At 48.6% G+C, this 20220-nt stretch overlaps 2 non-coding genes and 1 pseudogene across 2 annotated transcripts; 1 reads left to right on the forward strand and 2 right to left on the reverse strand.

The window, feature by feature from the left end:
- Positions 1–2515: 2515 nt before the first annotated feature.
- On the reverse strand, positions 2516–6592 carry LOC121303540 (annotated as a pseudogene).
- A 6537-nt stretch (positions 6593–13129) lies between these two features.
- On the reverse strand, positions 13130–13202 carry trnac-gca. Its single transcript has one exon. It is a non-coding gene; the product is annotated as a tRNA-Cys (tRNA).
- Positions 13203–17530: 4328 nt separating this feature from the next.
- On the forward strand, positions 17531–17686 carry LOC121303594. Its single transcript, XR_005947819.1, has one exon. It is a non-coding gene; the product is annotated as a 5.8S ribosomal RNA (ribosomal RNA).
- The last annotated feature ends 2534 nt before the right edge of the window (positions 17687–20220 follow it).

The following is a 20220-nucleotide window of genomic DNA, read 5'->3' on the forward strand; positions in this document are numbered from 1 at the left end:
TTTTTTTTTTAATTCAATTAAAAAAAAAAAAAATCTACATTTTATATCTTAATTTTTTTAAGGAAAATAAAATGTAAGCCTAATATTTTAGGGACAGTTGATTCCGACTCAACAACTTCACATCAGGGCTAGCAAGTTTACAAAAGGGACTGGTCCTCAGGATCACAGTTTTGTTAGTTTCTAACCCTGTATTAACAGCATTCCCACGCCTTGATGGCTGAATATCTGCTACAGTGTTCATTTCTTACTGTTTTCGTTTGAAGCGTTACAGCATGGCATCGGGTTTCAAACGACACCGCTGTTCCTGGCAGGTACATACCAGCAGGAGGTCTTTGCCCAGCTTGTCCATGTTGGCAATGGGACCCAGTCTCGCTCCAGAAAGAGCTGTGCTCTAAGATACTGTTCTCAGGCCATTCTTCTTGTGGGGGGGGGGGGGGGGGGGGGGGCTCCGATAAACCTAATAAGGGATACAAGAGTCAATTATTATTATTTATTTTTTTAACTTAGTGGTCACAAATTATTTTTGTTTTCTCCCCAATTTAGTAATCTCAAATTATTTTTAGGCTCAGCTCACCGCTACCAGCCCCGCGCTGACTCGGGAGTGGCGAAGATGCACACACGCTGTCCTCCAAAGCGTGTGCCATCAGCCGACCACTTCTTTACACACTGCAGACTCACTGTGCAGCCACCTTAGAGCTACAACGTCAGAGGACAATGCAGCCCTGGCAGCTTACAGGCAAGCCCGCATGTACCCAGCCAGACCACAGGTAAAATTAGACTATGGAAAATAAACAGTCCTTTTTAAGGGAACCGTCTGCCAAGTGGGGCAGAGACTCAGCCTGAGCAAGTACTGTAACAATAAACACAGCGGACTTGACCAGGACTTCAATACCTATCCATACAAACATGAAAACAGCGTTGATACAACCGCTGGCCTTTTCAGAGGGACTTGAAATAGTGTTGGATCCCGACGCCAGTACTGTTTACAGCAGGACTTGAAATAGTGCTGGATCCCAAACATCGTTTTTGATCTACTGGATGAAATTAGTGTTTTTGGACACTTTCCAAAATGCTTGAGCAGTTTTTTTTTTCCAGTCAAAATCTGTATAGCAGTAACTGGACAGAACTTGCACTCTTATGCTGTCCGTTCTTTTCTTTGCTGTTTTCCACAGTGAAACCCCTCTGTTCACGGGCACGTTCTTCTGGGATTTTTATGTTGAGGCATTTTTTTTTTTTTTTTTTTTTTTACAAGTAACTACAATTCTGTTTTTAATCCTCCGTATCTAAACTGTAACGCAGCTTTAAATCTTGTGAACAAGCCTCCATTCCCGACTGTAACCTCGTTTTCAATCTCGCCAGCAGAGTCTCCAATAGAAATGCAGGAATGTGCTGTCACTCAGTAGTTGGGGGGGCCGGTTTAAAGTATTCAGTACAAATCCACGATAGATGTCAGGAAGGCGGGACGTTGCCCAGCAGCACTGGGAAATGCATTTATTATTATTTCTGTAGTAGGTTTTAACCCTTTAAGGTCCTATGTGGGACCAGGTCCAACATTCCGACATCACCACAGAGATAACAAGGGCACAAAAAAGGAGATAGCTGCCTCCGCACCCAGCGCTCAAAGAATATCACAGACATTTCCAGAGCTTTTATGTTATAGTAATAAAATAATGACTTGGATCGTGGTGATAAAAACTAGTGGCCGGAGAGGATTTATCAGTATGCACCTTTATAAAGAGGTATGTGAATAACATAGCGAACAAGGTGTGGGGCTTGGCTGGAGATGCAGTACTGATGTCGTTTTGCATGCTATGCGTTTAAACCTGTTTTACTGAAAAAAATTAAATAGCGTGTGTAAAATAAATTGGACCCGACACCCCTGCCGAACGCTGAATAAATGGACTGCAAAGGGTTATAAAGGTAAAGTCATCGTGAATTGCTTAACCATTTCTATGGGTTTTTTCTTCCCCCCGGTCAATATTGGCTATCGACCGATTGCATTTTTTTTTTGCATCGGGGTGGGGGGGTGTTATCGGGTTATATTGGTTAGAATTAAGAACACAGCACAGCTGTAAGCATACGCACTGCACAGCTTTGCATGCTCCACTACATGTATGTAGGATGACTACACAGCAATTTTACTCGCATGTAAACCTCTGATCTTCTGCTTTTAGTGTCCGAGAGTGCTAGTAAACGGAGTGAGTGTCGAATGCGAGTGATGTTAACCGCAGTGATGTGCTCATGGGCTTTTCACATCTGCTGAGATATTTCAATGTGATAAGTAGTCCAGGGAGCCGTGAAACAGCACCTGCACTCAGCTGGCTGGACTATAGCATGCAAAACCTGCCACAGCTTCATTACAAGGACAAGCAGCATATCTATTTACCACTGAACACCACCCCCACTATACAGGCGGTTACTTCTATCACAAAAGACCAGCTTTGTGTGCAGAAACGCCCATCCTACCTCAATATTTACATGTGAACAAAGGCTGAACAGGATGACAACTGGAAACTTACTGAAATATCTTCTTAAGCTGGTGCAGTTCTGAATCGTCACAAAGCAATGGCCTACAAAGTCACAAAAACAGCACAAAAAAAAAAAAAAAAAACCCAGACATCAGCCGACTAAGCACACCAACACTAGCTGCACATTTCACATAGTTAGTCAAACGCTATCTGGCCAGCTTTTAAATGTTACATATGAAACTCAAAAGGATTTTACTTTCTGAAGTGCCTTCATTGGAGATTTCAGATCAGGGCTTCCCAGCCCTGGTCCTGGGGGAACTCCCCCTGTGTCTTCTGGTTATCATTGCAACTGAGCTCTACACAACTTAGTTAAGCAAGGTTTTCAAAATAAGCCAGCGACCGGCGCCATCCGCCCATCTAAAATGAGATTTTGCGAAGGCTGCTTTTAATTTAAATATTACGATTAATTTCAACTATTGTACCGAAAAAAAACCATTTCTTTTGTTCTGAGATATTGGGTGGGTGATGTCATGTATTAAGAAGAAAGGCATGCTAGGATATCCGCTGATCACTTGTCAGCTGACAGCAGAAGATGCACGGGAGAGGATGATCTGAGGAGGAGGAGGAAGAGTTTGGAGACGCACCGTGCCAAACTTATAAATCTGGGAGACTCCAGTACTCGGCACCAATAGGCAATGTAATATTTGTTTGAGTTTCTTGAGGATGAAAAGCTGTTTTATTGAGATTGATGTTTAATATTTGGTATGTTACAGACACAAAAAAAAATGCTTTTTTTTTTTACTTCAAGTACATTTAAAACTTGACAAACTCCACGTCATGAAAAAAAAAACAGCTGGTATTTGTGACAGGTACGTTAAATGAAGAAACTCCTTAGTATAGGTTTTCAGTGTGTTACTTCACTGGAAATGAAATACTTTTAAACTGTGCGGTTGGAGTGTTTGTTACAATCATTACACAATCAAAAACAAATGGTCATTTACACAGAACACAGCGCCTGTTTAATTACCTTAAAAAATGACTCTCGTTAAATGTTTTTTTTATATTATTCTATTATTATTTGTAATACTGGCTTGAAGCGGGAATCTGTTTAAGGTAAGGCTGCCTCCACACCGGACAGAGCGACGCGAGCGAAGTCTCCAAACATCAATCCACACCAGAGATGACTTGGAAACGATGCACGAGACTGGAAATAAACACATGACCCAGCCCGTGCATTCCTATTGGACATGCTAGAGATGGGCGCTCCCGTTACAAAACAGGGCTTGCTTTGATAAAAGTTCACCACCCTGACCTCTGGCAACTCCGTTGTAAAATAAAGGTTGGGCTTGCAATCGCTATAGATCCTAGTTACTGATCATGCCTGTACATACAACAGTGTTATTGTTATTATTATTAGCAGTAATTATACAGTCATGGTACCAGTATTAGTCTGATTGGAAGTCCGGTACATCAGAAGACAGCTGGACAGCAGCAGTATAGCTGAACTGATATTTTCAACAAAATGATTTTATTATTATACATTTATATATACAACTTACTGCAATCTCCATTGTGTTTCTTTACAAATTCCTTCTTTGATCCTTTTTTGTTTATTAACTTGTTAAAGTATTTTAAAGTGCAACATTTATTATTATTATTATTATTATTATTATTATTATTATTATTATTATTATTATTATTATTTTTCTTTTCAAACAGTCCGGTGAACTTGACAGAAAATGCTGTATAAATATTTCTCATACTCTGGTAAACTCTGTCTGTGCTTGGTGCTGCTGGGATGTTTCACACACAACACAAACACATTCCTGACTTTGTTTTACAACTTACACAATAGCAGGCCCTCGACAATATCTTTGCTTGTTTGGTGAATCCCAATAAAACTTCCACTTAATCTAAAATATTGTTTATAACTTGAACTCTGCAACTTTTAGGAGCCAAGAACAATTAAAAATGATCTAAGAAAGCTAATGATCCGTTCAATGAAGGGTCCAGTTAAGAAACTGAGAGCTCGTGGAATGAAAACCAGCAGAAACACACAGGGGGGTCCAGGGGCTGTCCTCCTTACTTTTCACACCTTAAGTCATGCTGCCCTCAGGAGGTATTGCTTTGAATACTACCTATCAACTCAAATGTAGCGCAAAAAGCCTGGATGCAGCTCTCTCTTACCTGAGCAGGTGCAGCTCAGCAAATATACAGCCAGCGCTCCACATATCCACAGATGAGAGCTAGCTGGAGTAAAGCAGCACCTCCGGAGCGCTGTACCACAATGTGACGACCTGCAACGAGGGACAGAAAAAAAAACTGCAACAGCTGCACGCAGTAATACTGCAAGCAACGCCCGTTCAGACTTACAGTGCTGTTTAACCCTGGCTTAAAAACAATTCTCAGCCCAGTCCTCCCAATCTTGCAAAAGGGCTCTTTTTTCTCCAGACTTACTTTGGGCGTCAGCGCCATGTTGAAGCTGCAGAGGCGCGCCAGGCCGAAGTCCGCCACTTAAATCTGTCCCCAGCTGCTGATCAGAATGTTCTCCAGCTTCAGATCCCAGTGAATTACCATGTGGGTGTGCAGGAAATCCAGACCACTCAGCAACTGACACGTCAAGTCCTGAACAGAAATGACAAGCTGCAGTTTCTATGGATCAATTCAGAGGGCATGTCCTGATGAACGCTGCACGGGGGGAAGCCTGCATTTTAAAAAGTGAAAAGAAAGGACTGGTGGATTTTTTTGCCATGGTTATTACCTGAATCTTTTCACGGCACACTTGGGCACATTCTTCAGGTAGGATGCTAAATCCAGGTCAATATGCTCAAACACTAGAGACAGATCTAACTCATGCACACTGCACAAAGCGAACACATCAAGCAGCCTGCAACAAATGTGCAAGAATAGACTTTATTACTTTTCCAGCATAATTTGTCTCACAATTGGTTAAAACGACAGCACTGGCTGCATGTTCTCCTTATATCTGCGGCAGGGCAGCGTCTGTGTACTGTGCGAACCCAAGAGCTTCAATCAGTGTGGGAAGGCCCAGCTATAATTAAATTTGAATTGATTACATTATCTGCTGTAAATCAGCTTTGAATGCTACCAAAAGATAGCATCGGAATAGGTGTAGAAAAATACAACAGTGCAACTTTATCGTGTTTATACAACAACATGCATGCTGCAGAAAAGCCCCGCTGCAGTTAGGCTGATATTGGATAGTCGGGTGGATATTCTGTATTCGTGCAAAACACTATACATAAAAAAAAAACACAAAACATATATATATATATATACACACACACACACACACAGATATTTACATTGTATATATACACACTCAGGCAAACACACCAAGAATGAAGAGTTAATGCATTTTGTTCATTTGTTGCAAAGCCATTGCATTATATTCGCTTGCGAGTTTGCACATAATAAATAAGCGAGGCAGGCTATGGCTTTTAACTTGTACATTTCGTGTTCATAAAACCAGACTAATAACAATGCAATATGTCTGCGTGAAACAGCATTATTGTGTGAGTTCTTATGTAGGAGCTATGAACCATTATATGGCGTGACCCACTGTACAATGTAAAGTCAATATGAATGCGTAATTTTCGTGTTAATAACTACAGATTGCTAACTCTCAAATCAGCAAGGCATGGCTTAAATTTCTCTTTGACATCTTTCACTATGTTAAATAATTAGTGTTTTGCGCGAATATTGAATATCCACGCGACTATCCAATATCAGCCTAACTTCAGCGGGGTCTACAGAATATATTGTCTTACAAATAGTAAACTATTGAGCGGCATTGGGCAGTGTTTTTATCACACAGGTTGGGTTGATATGCATTATTAATTCAATGAAGACTCAAGCAGATAACATTACCTGACAATGTTCGGGTGCTCCAGAGTGTGCATCTTTCTCAAGACGGCCACCTCTCGTATCACGAACGGAGGGATTCCGTTTCGATCTGCACCTTCCAGCTTTATTTTTTTTATTGCCACAAAGTTGAGCTGCTTCTTTAAATTCCTGGCTTTGTAAACTTTCCCGTTCGCTCCTTCGCCGATTTCAGCAAGAATTTCATAATCAAAACTACTGGTAATCCAACTACTGGGCATCCATTTCTAGAGATTTAAAGAAAGGTTAATTATAACATACGTGTGTGTGTGTAAGAAAGGTATAATTATAAAGTGTGCGTGTAAGAAAGGTGTAATTATAACGTGTGCGTGTAAGAAAGGTGTAATTATAACGTGTGTGTGTGTGTGTGTGTGTGTGTGTGTGTACTGTATATAAACACACACTGTTCTATAGCCGTTTGATGTCACGGTTTTGTTTTCTCTTGTCAAAAGTACATTTAACAGCGTGCAAACTGTTGATATTTGCTTTTACTGAATTATTGTCTTGGGGAAATTTGCTAATTTTGCACTAGAGAAAAAAGGTCAAACACGGCTAACAGTTTAACTGGACATGTATGTAAAAAAATAATCATATAGCCATATAATCACACAGTCAACATGCAATATTTTAATAAACTATCGGAAACCTGAACTAAATGAAATGAGAATGTTTTGGTTTTCAGTCTGAACATATTTTACATTTCCAAACGTTACAAGTTCGTAAACTATATATAAGCACATATATTTCACTCAGTGTAATTAATAACTCAGCACTTACCTTCACTGTTAGGAGAAACGTTTTTTTTTTTTTTTTTTTTACAATCGACGGTGTTTTTCAAATTTCAGATTTTACTTTGCAATAATAATTTTTGTTCAAGAATGTTTTGCACAAACGCGTTTCATCAGCTCTGGTACAAATCACGCGCTCGAAACTTTCAACGACTGTGGTCAACCAGCGATCACGTGCTCGAAACTTTCAACGACTGTGGTCAACCAGCGACAGAGGGCTGATCACGCAGAGACAGAGGGCTGAGCACGCAGAGACAGAGGGCTGAGCACGCAGCGACAGAGGGCTGAGCACGCAGCGACAGAGGGCTGAGCACGCAGCGACAGAGGGCTGAGCACGCAGCGGACAGAGGGCTGAGCACGCAGCGACAGAGGGCTGAGCACGCAGCGACAGAGGGCTGAGCACGCAGAGACAGAGGGCTGAGCACGCAGCGACAGAGGGCTGAGCACGCAGCGACAGAGGGCTGAGCACGCAGCGACAGAGGGCTGAGCACGCAGCGACAGAGGGCTGAGCACGCAGAGACAGAGGGCTGAGCACGCAGAGACAGAGGGCTGAGCACGCAGAGACAGAGGGCTGAGCACGCAGCGACAGAGGGCTGATCACGCAGCGACAGAGGGCTGAGCACGCAGCGACAGAGGGCTGAGCACGCAGCGACAGAGGGCTGAGCACGCAGCGACAGAGGGCTGAGCACGCAGAGACAGAGGGCTGAGCACGCAGAGACAGAGGGCTGAGCACGCAGCGACAGAGGGCTGAGCACGCAGAGACAGAGGGCTGAGCACGCAGCGACAGAGGGCTGAGCACGCAGCGACAGAGGGCTGAGCACGCAGCGACAGAGGGCTGAGCACGCAGCGACAGAGGGCTGAGCACGCAGCGACAGAGGGCTGAGCACGCAGCGACAGAGGGCTGAGCACGCAGCGACAGAGGGCTGAGCACGCAGCGACAGAGGGCTGAGCACGCAGCGACAGAGGGCTGAGCACGCAGCGACAGAGGGCTGAGCACGCAGCGACAGAGGGCTGAGCACGCAGCGACAGAGGGCTGAGCACGCAGCGACAGAGGGCTGGTCACGCAGCGACAGAGGGCCGAGCACGCAGCGACAGAGGGCTGATGCACGCAGCAGACAGAGGGCTGAGCACGCAGCGACAGTAGGGCTGCACGCAGGGACATACACGCAGAGACAGAGGGCTGACCACGCAGCGACAGAGGGCTGAGCACACAGAGACAGAGGATTGTTCACGCAGAGACAGAGGGCTGGTTAACGCAGAGACAGAGGGCTGAGCACGCAGCGACAGAGGGCTGAGCACGCAGAGACAGAGGGCTGAGCACGCAGCGACAGAGGGCTGAGCACGCAGCGACAGAGGGCTGAGCACGCAGAGAGAGGGCTGCCACGGTAGGAACAACCGGGCCGTTTGATAGTCAGCTACAGACATGGGAGGAATATTGCGAAGTGCTGTCGCATTTTTTTGAAGCAAATGAGATTGACAACGGCAATAAAAAAAAGGCGATTCTCTTAAATTCGGTGAGAAGCCAGACATATAGTCTGATGAGAAATTTGTTAAGCCCAGATAAGCCAGGGGACAAATCGTTTGACGATTTAGTTGAACTGTTGAAAAAGCACTACAACCCAAAGCCCAGCGAAATCATAAACGCTTTAAATTTAACTCGAGAAACAAACAGGCAAATGAGAGTGTGACTGAATATGTGGCAGGGCTAAGAGAACTGGCTCAACATTGCAACTATGGAGATAGGCTAAAAGAAATGTTACGGGAGGGGCTAGTCTGTGGTATAGACGATGGTTGTATTCAGCGCAGGCTGTTAGCAGAAACTGAGTTAACATTTGAAAAAGCACTGAAGCTTGCTCAGGCATTGGAGACAGCGAACAAAGACGTTCAGGATTTACAATGGCAAAGCAAAGGAAGCAATGGTGCAAACTGGAAACATGTTAGCCAGGCTACAGTGCAAAAGCTAAAAACTTGGAGGGAACCATGAACTGGCGGAACTATGAGGGCATGTTATAGATGCGGTGGTGAGCACATGGCGAATAACTGTCGTTTTCTTAAGGAAATATGTCACAGATGCGGAAAAAAGGGGCACATCAGGAAGGCGTGCAGGGCAAACTCACCTGTGGAGAAAACCAAACCTAGAGGGGGAGGAAAAAAGCACGGAAAAGTGGAAAAAAACATGGGGCTCATCACATTAGCAAAAATCTGAAACAGATGCAAGTGACGGTGAAGACGTGTTCATTATGAATAACATAACAGAGACAAACATTCCCAAGGTAGCGCCTATCACATTACAGTTAAAAGTCAATAAGTCGGATGTGCAATTTGAGGTTGACACGGTGTCCAGTGTTACAATTATGAATGAAACAAAGTACACAAAACTAAAGAATGGGGCAAAACAACCTGAGCTAAAGACATGTTCCCTGCATCTCAGAACCTATGCAGGCGAAAGAGTGAAAACATTGGGTACTGCAAACTTAACTGTACAGTACAGAGAGACTGTTAAACAGCTGCCTGTAGTAGTAGTGTCTGGCAAAGGACCAAACCTACTGGGCCGCGGTTGGATTAAGGAGTTAGAATTAAACTTGGACACTGTAAACCAGATAGGTAGAGACAAAACAACACTCCACGATGTGTTGAAGAAACATGAGAATGTATTCAAAGAGGAATTGGGGACATTGCGAGGCCCACCGGCTAAAATATATGTTGACAAAGAGGCAACACCAAGGTTCTTTAAGCCAAGACCTGTGCCTTATGCTATGAAACTGAAGGTGGAGGCTGAGCTGGACCACCTCTTGAGAGACAAAATAATTGAACCAGTGAAATTCTCTGAGTGGGCAGCTCCCATAGTCCCAGTGCTAAAGCCTGATAACTCTGTGAGGATTTGCGTAGATTAAAAATTTACTGTAAAACTGGAACAGTATCCTATTCCCAGAATTCAAGATCTTTTTGCAAAGCTCTCAGGAGGGGCAAAATTCAGCAAATTGGACACGAGTCATGCCTGCCAACAGGTAATATTGGATGAGGAATCAAAAAAGTACGTAACTATAAACACACACAAAGGGTTATTTACTGTAAACCGTCTTCCATTCGGGGTTTCATCCAGTCCAGCTATCTTTCAGAGAATTATAGAGGGTTTGCTGCAGGGAATTCCCCATGTAGCCATTTACCTGGATGACATCATGGTGACGGGCAAGAATGATCAGGAGCACCTGCAGATGCTAAGCGAGGTACTTCAGAGAGTGGAGGAGGCAGGCCTACGGCTAAAGGAAGTAAGTGTACCTTTCCGGGAAGTGAGGCTGAGTTTCTGGGTCACAAAGTGGATGCCACAGGACTGCACCCACAAGAACAAGGTACAATCTATCCAAAATGCACCTGCACCTACCAACATAACAGAGGTTAAGGCTTACTTAGGACTGTTGAACTATTATAACAGGTTTTTACCTAACCTGTCAACACTGTTGGCTCCACTGCACAAATTGTTGAGAAAAGACACAAAATGGCAATGGAAAAAAGAGCAGGAGGCTGCTTTTGAGAAATCTAAAAAGCTCATGCAATCCACAGATATACTTGTGCATTACGACAGTGAGAAAGAGCTGATTCTGTCCTGTGACACCTCCCCCTACGGGATAGGCACAGTACTTTCACACCTCATGCCAGATGGATGGGAGAGACCCATAGGTTTTATGTCAAGAACACTCACATCAGCTGAACAAAACTACTCTCAGCTTGATAAAGAGGGATTGGCTGTGATTTTCGGGGTGCAACGGTTTCACAAGTATCTCTATGGTAGAAAGTTCACCATATGCACAGATCATAAACCGCTTCTTTCACTCTTCAAAGAAATTAAGGCTGTTCCACAGATGGTGTCACTGAGGATCCAGAGGTGGGCAGTGACATTGCGGGCGTATGAGTACGTGATAGTCTACAAGGCGGGTAAGGACCACGGCAACGCAGACGCCTTGAGTTGTGTGCCACTGCCGGACACTTCCCAATCCACATGTCTGGAAGACAGGGTGCTGATAATGGAAGACATAGCGATGGTGACTGCAGAGGAGGTGAGAGTGTGGATACCACCATACTGTTTAGATCGAGAGAGTACGTTTTAAGGGGGTGGCCACAGCAGGGGGAAGGAACAGATTTTACACCTTACTCTGCTAGGAAGACAGAATTGAGTGTGTAAGATGGTTGTGTCTTGTGGGGGGCACGTGTCATCATCCCAAAGTGAGGACGACAGGCTGTGTTGGAACAGCTGCATCAGTGCCATTCAGGGGTTTCGCGCATGAAGGCTCTGGCCAGAAGTTATTTCTGGTGGCCCAAACTAGATGAGGAGATAGAGACACGAGTAAAGGCATGTAGCAAGTTTCAGGAACACCGGAAAGCACCAGCCACAGCTGTAACCAGGAGGTTACCGGTTCAAACCCCTCGTGTAGCTTGACCTCTTGTGCTCAGTCTCGTTGTTGGAAGTGACTCTGCAGCTGATGCATTGCTCACGCACTCTAGTCTCTAAGTCATCTTGAGTAAAGGCGTCTGTTAAATAATCACATAATAATGAAGTTACAGATTTACACTCATAAAAAAACAGCCTATATTAATTACAGAAATAATCTATACCCTTTTCAAAGACATAATTATAAATACATTTTAAAATGACATTGGGATACTTTATAGTCTCCGTTTTAAACATTCTGTATCAATAAAGAACATGTTTAATTTCCTGGTTTTAGAGTTAGCAGTTTGAGTTTTATTGAAAAACAATACATTTATGAGAAAGACAACTATTTTCCTTTTCCCCTGGGCATATAAAAGCTAAAAATAAGTGAATTCAGAGGAGCTATTCATCAGCGCCGGTGTTTAGAATTGTTTTATTTATTTATTTTAGAAATGTTTACTGAGAATTTCGTGTTTACATTTTTCTTCTTAAGTGGTTCATCGAAGCGACATTGGAAGTGAATAAATTAAACTGGACACTCCCCGTAGGACCGCCTACAAGACAGACAGCGGAGGGAGTCTATTCGCGAATTGCGGATCAAACACCGCATCTCAAGGACTCGACAATGAATCCACTGCGAGTGAAATCAACACAGCTGAAGTCTGTCCCAAGGTTTATTACGCTGACGTTCACCGTACTGTAAATGTTACGGGTTCGCCGTCTGACTGCAGGGGACGGGCAGGGCGGAGCAGGGCGGGAGAAATCTGTACAGTGCGCCACAGTCAAACCACAGCGTATCTGATTGAAGCAAAGCCTCGCCCCTGTCGCATAATTTTGCAATGCCTTACACAGCCCCAGAATGAATGGCACATCGATAGCCAATCTAAAACATGAAACTATACCGTAGATTAGACCCACTATGTCGTGCCTTTTTACACTCACATCTCGAGCTCCCCAGTGAGCCCGGCCGTTGATTTGCTTCAGGCGACAGCAAACAAAATTAAAGGCAGTGCTGAAACTTTGAGTTAATTGTTAGCAATAAATTAATAAAACAGTGTAGACTACATCCGGTACATGGTGGTAAGTATTTAAAAAAAAATACTACTTACAAAATAGTATTTACTAATTTTTATTCATCATACATTTCTGGCAACCTATTTTCTATTTGTATTTTAAATACATTTGGAGACCACTGTTTTCTATTTAACTAGTTTCCTTGACTATTTTGCAACCATTGACGTCACTGTGAACTGAAAGTCTATTGATTTCAGCTCGGACATGGACTCTTTTTATATTAAACTGCCATCCAATTGCCTTTCCTGGAGGAGTTCTCAAGAGACGGCAATCTTCCGATATCTTCATTCCTGAAGGGTGTGGTGGCCAAGCGGTAAGGTGTCGGTCTTTTAAACCAAAGATAAACGGTTTAAACTTCGTCAATGCCTTTGCTGCTGTTTTTCCAAACATTATTTGTTACTACATTTTTCCTTCATAGCTTAAACCTCAAATGTTAACTTACATTTAGTATTTTCATTAAGGAAAAAAGGGGGCACTCGGATTTGAGCCGAGGAACTTCTTGATCTGCAGTCAAATGCTCTCCCACTGAGCTATACCCCCATTACACAATGCCGTTTCTGCCAAGCACATCCAACAGTGCCAAGCTGCTGTTCAGAAATACAAACACAATGTCTAGTTAGTTTTAATTTGTATCCCCCAGCAATATTTTTCAACAAAACTTAGGAAATATCGTAAGGTCCCTCAGGTAATAGAATAAAACATTGTTATACATAGATCTGTTTGGAAACACTAAACAGAATACATACTAATAAGAAAATATTTTACATTTGTTTTAAGAAATTGAGCTAAATACAAAGTATAGTGTTGTAAAAAGAAAGAAGCTTTTATGGTCTCTGAAGTACTTTATAACGTTCCCAAAGGTGTTCGGAAAACATGGACACTAATTCCAAGATGTCACTATAACAAATAGATTTTTACTGCATTTTTAAAGAAAGAGCCTGCATGTCGAGTGCTCATGAGAAGTTCACTAATGGCACCTTAATTTCTGCAGTTCTGTGGTTTGTGGTTAGGGTTAGGGTTAGGGTAAGGTTCAGGTTTAGGGTTAGTGACGGTTCTGATTTTTCAATATAAAAAAACTCCTTTTTCGACAATGGTGGGTGGTGAAATTGTGGCTGGGGATCTGACTTTGGGGTCTTGGTCTTGACGGCCGTAGTGTGGGGCGTGTTGCAATCTGGATTGTGACAGTTACCGCCGGTCCCGGCTACCTTCCCGGGTCCCCGGCTACGTTCGTGCATGGTATTGGCTCTGGTTCCTCGTCTGCGTCCAGCCCCTGATCCGCCCCAGGCCCGGACAGACGCCGTTCCCCAGTATTCGGCGCCCACACGGTCTGTCCTTCCAGAGTGCGTTCCTCGTCTGCGTCCGGCCATTGATCCGTCAGTGGACGGCTGGCCTTGGAGGTCTCGCGCCGGGCAGGATCAGGCCCGGACGGACGCTGTTCCCCAGTGTTCGGCGCCCGCCCGGTCTGTCCCGTCTGGACCCTGATGTGGTGTGACCATGACCTGGAGTGCTATGCCGATTTTGGTTCACCTTGTTGCGGAAGGTGGGGAATGCTACTGACACCGCGGGGGGCGAGGGCTTAATAGTCGGCTATTTTTGGCGGGTCCAGCCGGGGAAGGTGCTGCTGGGGTTCTGGAGCCCTGCCCGGGCTGTGTAAGGTAGCAAGGGTCGGAGGGAGCCAGTAGTGGGCCGTGGGAGCTGCTGCCAAGGTCCTGGAGCCCTTTCCCGGCTTGCTGAGCACCCCAAGGGGTGGTGGAAGTGAGCGACCCGAGGTGGGAGCTGCTGCCGAGGTGACGGATCCAGGCAGGCGGCTGGACCATGGTTACGTGCGGTTGTTCGCAGGTGGGGTTGACGGTTCCCCCCGGAGCCGGTGCTATGTTCCAGGAGTCCCGGCTAGCATCACACTTGCTCGCGTTGCAGTTCTCCGGTGGTTCGGATCGGACCGTCCGTCCCTCCGCTTCTCCGTCTAATAACAATTGGCTGTCACAGTCCGATGAAGGAGGGCCCATGCAGGCCGGCCTTGCACCAGTGTTCAGGCACGGTGGTTCCTCCCCCCAGGCCCCAATCTCTCGGGTCTCTCGGACACGCTTGATATGAGGTGCGCCTGTCTGTTTGGCGCAGCGTCCCTTCCCGGTGAGGCTGATAAGTCCGCAAGGCAGTCTCAGTTGTTCCGCCTCGAGCCCCCGTGGAATGGGGAGGAAAGGGGTGGTGGAAGCGACCGACCCGAGGTGGGAGTTGCTGCCGAGGTCCTGGAGCCCTGGCACGGCAGTGGAAGGTAGCCCTGGGCCGTGGAAGATGCTGCCGCGGCCCTGGAGCCCTGCCCCGGCCGTGGAAGGTAGCCCTGGCCCGTGGGAGCTGCTGCTAAGGTCCTGGAGCCCTGACCCGGCTTACTGAGCCCTCCAAGGGGCCGTATAAGCGACCGACCCGAGGTGGGCGCTGCTGCCGAGGTCCTGGAGCCCTGACACGGCCGTGGAAAGTAGCACCGGGCTGTGGGAGCTGCTGCCGGGCTCCTGGAGCCCTTCCCGGGCATCAAAACCTCGGTCCGGGCCGGGCTGCTACAACACCAGAGCGTTGCGCCTAAGCCATGGTTATGGTCATGTAAGCTCTACCTTCTCCGTCTGGCGGCCCGTGAACATGGTCATGTAGATTTGGGAAATTTCCTATCTTTAACATGACATGACCATAGCCACCAAGGCTCCGACAATGGAAGTTTGTGTAGGGTGCGATCCGAAGGCTCTCGCGGGGCGGCGGTGGGGGTTTCCCGGCCAGAATCAGCACCTCACTCCCTTCGGCTCCGGAGATTTTCGCCAACACGGTCTTTTGATCAAAATGAAACGACTAAGTCAGGGCGGAAGTCACCTATGGACTTGTGGCAGAGTCTCAGGCTGGCTTGGGAGCCTTTTTGGCGGGGTGGAGATGGCTGCTCACCACCTTCCCCCGGTTCAAGTTGGATCTTTTTTTTCACTTCATAGCGGGGGGTGCACTGAAGGAAGCCGGGTTTGGTGCGCTTGTTCGCGGCTAGGTTCGGACGTCCCCCCGCCCCTCGGATGGCTCCCAGGAGCCTTGGGCAACCCCGGACTTGCACGGGCTGTGGTTCTCTGCCCAGGGGAAGGGTCCAGGCAGGCGGCTGGACCCCGGTTAGGTGCGGTTGTTCGCGGCTGGGGTTGACGGTTCCCGAGCCGGGGCTATGTTCCAGTAGTCCCGGCTAGCCTCACACTTGCTCGTGTTGCAGTTCTCCTGCCCGGGCTAGGTCCCCGATGGTTAGGATCAGACCGTCAGTCCCTCCACTTCTCCGTGTAATAACGATTGGCTGTCGCAGTCTGACGAAGGAGGGCCCCTGCGGGCCGGCCTCGCTCCGGTGTTCATGCACGGTAGTTCCTCCCCCCAGGTCCCAATCTATCGGATCTCTCGGACACGCTTGATATGAGGTGCGCCTGTTTGTTCGGCGCAGCGCCCCTTCCCGGTGAGGCTGATATGTCCGCAAGGCAGTCTCAGTTGTTCCGTCTCAAGCCCCCGGGGAATGACCCGCCTGACGCGCCCAGACCGACGCCCCGGACTGACGCGCCCGGACCGCCGTGCCCGAGCCGTCCCCAAGCCGTCCCCGAGCCGTCTCCAAGCCGTCTGCGAGCGGCGCCCACTGCTCCGGCGACGGTGCCCGCCCGACTGACGCGCCCGGACCGACACCCCAGACTGAAGTGCCCAGACCGACGTACCTGACCGCCGTGCCCGAGCCCCCACCCGCCTTGGCGGGCGGGCTCCGTCGCGTTCCTCCGTCCGCACCCTCTGTCGGCTCTCGCGGGCGAGGGCCGAGCGGCAGAACACGTGCTCTGGCCACCTTCGTCTGCTCTTTTCAAACCCACCCACCCCGCTCCCCGTCACCTCCTAAGCTCTCCCCTCGGCGGGAGGGCCTGGGTGTGGCGGCGGATCAGGAGGGAGGGAGGGAGGCAAGGGCTTGGCGTTGCGACCCGCGAGGACTCGCGGCTCCCTGGTTGATCCTGCCAGTAGCATATGCTTGTCTCAAAGATTAAGCCATACATGTCTAAGTGCAAACGAGTTTGTACAGTGAACCTGCGAAAGGCTCATTAAATCAGTTATGGTTCCTTTGATCACTCCTACCGTTACTTGGATAACTGTGGTAATCCTAGAGCTAATACATGCCGACAAGCGTTGAACCTTCCCCTGCTGCTACCCCCCCCCCCACCATCCCTCTCCCGGGGACGAGGAAGGGAGGGGACCTTGGGGCCGGCGATGCGTGCATTTATCAGACCGAAAAAAAAAACCGCCCACGGGGCCGCCTTGCCTCCCGGACGCCTTTTGGTGACTCTGGATAACCTCGGGCCGATCGCACGTCCACCCCCTTGATGGCGCCGACTCATTCGAATGTCTGCCCTATCAACTTTCGACGGTAGTTTCTGCGCCTACCTTGGTGACAAAGGGTAACGGGGAATCAGGGTTCGATTCCAGAGAGGGAGCCTGAGAAACGGCTACCACATCCAAGGAAGGCAGCAGGCGCGCAAATTACCCACTCCCGACCCGGGGAGGTAGTGACGAAAAATAACAATGCAGGACTCTTTCGAGGCCCTGCAATTGGAATGAGCACACTTTAAATCCTTGTCGCGAGGATCCATTGGAGGGCAAGTCTGGTGCCAGCAGCCACGGTAATTCCAGCTCCAATAGCGTATATTAAAGTTGCTGCAGTTAAAAAGCTCGTAGTTGGATCTCGGGGCGGTGTCGGCCCGTCCACAGCGAGGCGTTTGCTCGGCCACTTCGGCCGCCCCTTGCCTCTGTGTCCCGCGGGGCCCGAAGCATTTACTTGTCCAAAGTTTTCAGCTGAAAGAGAGAACCGCGCGCGTGGGCACGGACGTAAAGACTACTCTCGGCGGTGGATCACTTGGCTCGTGCGTCAATGAAGAACGCAGCTAGCTGCGAGAATTAATGTGACTTGCAGGGGCACACTGATCATAGACACTTCGACCGCACCTTGCGACCCCGGGTTTGCTCCCAGGGCCATGCCTGTCTGAGGGTCATTTTTCCCATCAATTGCCCGTCCCGCCCCGCCCTGGGGTGAGGTCGGGCGCGGCTGGGGGCGTCTTCGCAGGAGATGCTGCTCCCCTTCGTCCCCCTAAAAGCAGACCTGGAGGAGAACCCCGCCGCACGTGGGGGGGAAGCTCGGTGCGGCGAGGCCGGAGTCCGCGGGTGCGGCCCCTTCCTCGCTTGAGGCCCCCCGGCCCGAGGCGGCGACCGCACGCTCCGTGCGGCCGTCGTCGGAGACGCAAGGCTCGGAAGCCCGCGGAGCAGCCCCCGACAGGAGCGCGCAGTTCCTACGATCGCTTCCTTTGCGGCCCTCCGGGGGACGGACGGTCGCTGACGCCGCTCTCGCCCTCTTCCGGGGGGTTGCCAGGCCTCTGAATCTGACCTCAGATCAGACGAGACGACCCGCTGAATTTAAGCATATTACTAAGCGGAGGAAAAGAAACTAACCAGGATTCCCCCAGTAACGGCGAGTGAAGAGGGAAGAACCCAGCGCCGAATCGTCGCCTGCCCTGGCGGGCGTGCGAAATGTGGAGTACGGAAGAAAATCTCCTCGGCGTCGACCGTGGGGGGCCCAAGTCCCTTCTGATCGACATTCTGACATTCGCCCGGCGAGCACAGGTCCCAGAGACCCTGTAGAAAGAGCCCAGAGGCCGTTGGAAAAAAGTAAAACAAAACGGGATTTAAAACACACTCCCCCCCCGCGGCATCTAGAGCCTGCCTTGGCTTTAGGACCAACGGGCCTCTTTTCATGTAAACGTACCAAGGCGGCTCTGGTCACGTAAAACTTAGTTGACCAGAGTCTTGTTCGTCTTTAAGCTGCGGAAGGCTGTAGGTACGACTCGGGATGGGGGCTTAATTCCCGTTTTTGTTTTTTCCAGGGAGGCAGGACGGCCCTTCGTGGCTCCATTAGCGGCTAAGTCCCGTAGTCCCCACCAACTTCTCCAAGCCGGCTTTGAGTTCCAGGGAGTTAGATATATTAGTGCCTAAGCAAAGTAGGTACGACAGACATGCTGAGTGACTGTGATTCACAAGGTCTCAGCCTATTGATGTTATTATCCCTGCAAACTTCACGTGTGGAACGAGATAGCTCATACTGCCCAGGTTTGGCTTCGTGGAGCTCGGATACTAGTATGACCCTAACCCTAAACCCTAACACCCTAACCTTCATCCTAAGCATAACTCTAACCTTAAACCTAACCCATACCTAACCCTAACCCCCAAAAATCCCTATCTCTAACCTTAACCCAAACCCTAACCCTAACCCTAACCCTAACCCCAACCCCAATTAGGTTCAAAACAGGGTCTACAATGCAGGACTGAGCCCCAGGCTCTCCTCAATAAGAAGCCTCGCCCGCTGGTGATTGGCAGGGGCTTGGTCATGGACATAGAAGGAGGCTTGTGTCTGCAAGGAGACCCTCAGAGCACTGTACCTAAGCAGCCAGTCGTGCTCCTGCTTAGACACCACCATAACTGCCACGCCATATGTCCCCGCGGTCTTGTGATCGGACACGCGGATGTGGAAATTATCTTCAAACTGTTTGGCTCCCTCTACTTCACTGGCCTTCATGTTCATCAGGACACCCCGCCTGTGTCCGTTGTGCAGCATCATACGCCCGCAGAGTAGCCCGATCAGGGTACCTACATTGCACAACTCTCACAGAGCTCCAGCATTTGAGGGATTAGCTCCCCACACCTCTCATTGAAGTGCTTCAGATTTTCGTTGGGGATCAACTGTTCCTGCCTTGCATCTTGCACTTTCTGGCGGTGCAGCATCAGCTCTCGGTGACCCTTCCGGGCTCCTGGAAGACAAACGCGGGATCTGGACCAATGCCCATCCTTGCCGCGTGCAACTGCGACTAACCGCTCGTCAGCTGCCGGCCTGGGTCCTTGCAAGATCTAATTAGAACTGGGGAAAAGTAGTGAGCAGCCACCTCCACCCCCCCTACGAGGCTCCCAAGAAGGCCTGAGCCTCGGCCACACGTCCATAAGCAACTTCCGTCCTGACTTAGTCGTTTCGTTTTGATCAAAAAACCGTGTTGGCGAAAATCCCCGCGAACCCCCCCGTTGTCCTCGGGGGGGTCGGGTGCCGGTTCTGGCCGGGAAACCCCCACCGCCGCCCGGCAGGAGCCTTCGGATCGCGCCCTAGGCAGATTTCCATAAACGGAGCCTCGGTGGCTATGGTCATCCAATGTAAAAGATAGGCGACATGACCATGCTTTTTGAAAAACAGTCTCTGGCGGAGGCAAAAAACTCATGACTGTGGTCATGCAATGTTAAAATAGGAAATTTCTCAAATCTACATGACCATGTGCACGGACCTCCATACGGATGCTTACATGACCAGAGTCGTGCGCATGGTCAAGTAGGCAGGGGGAACCGGGGTTTGGACGCCCGGGGAGTGCTCCAGGACTCCCGCAGCAGCTTCCACCGCCCCGGGGTCCCTGCCACCGCCCCGGGGCTGGCCTCAGCAAGTCGGGGCAGGGCTCAAGGACCTCGGCAGCAGCTACCAGGGCCCGGGGCTACCTTC

Source organism: Polyodon spathula, chromosome 33, assembly GCF_017654505.1.
Source record: "Polyodon spathula isolate WHYD16114869_AA chromosome 33, ASM1765450v1, whole genome shotgun sequence".
Classification (NCBI taxonomy): Eukaryota; Metazoa; Chordata; class Actinopteri; order Acipenseriformes; family Polyodontidae; genus Polyodon; species Polyodon spathula.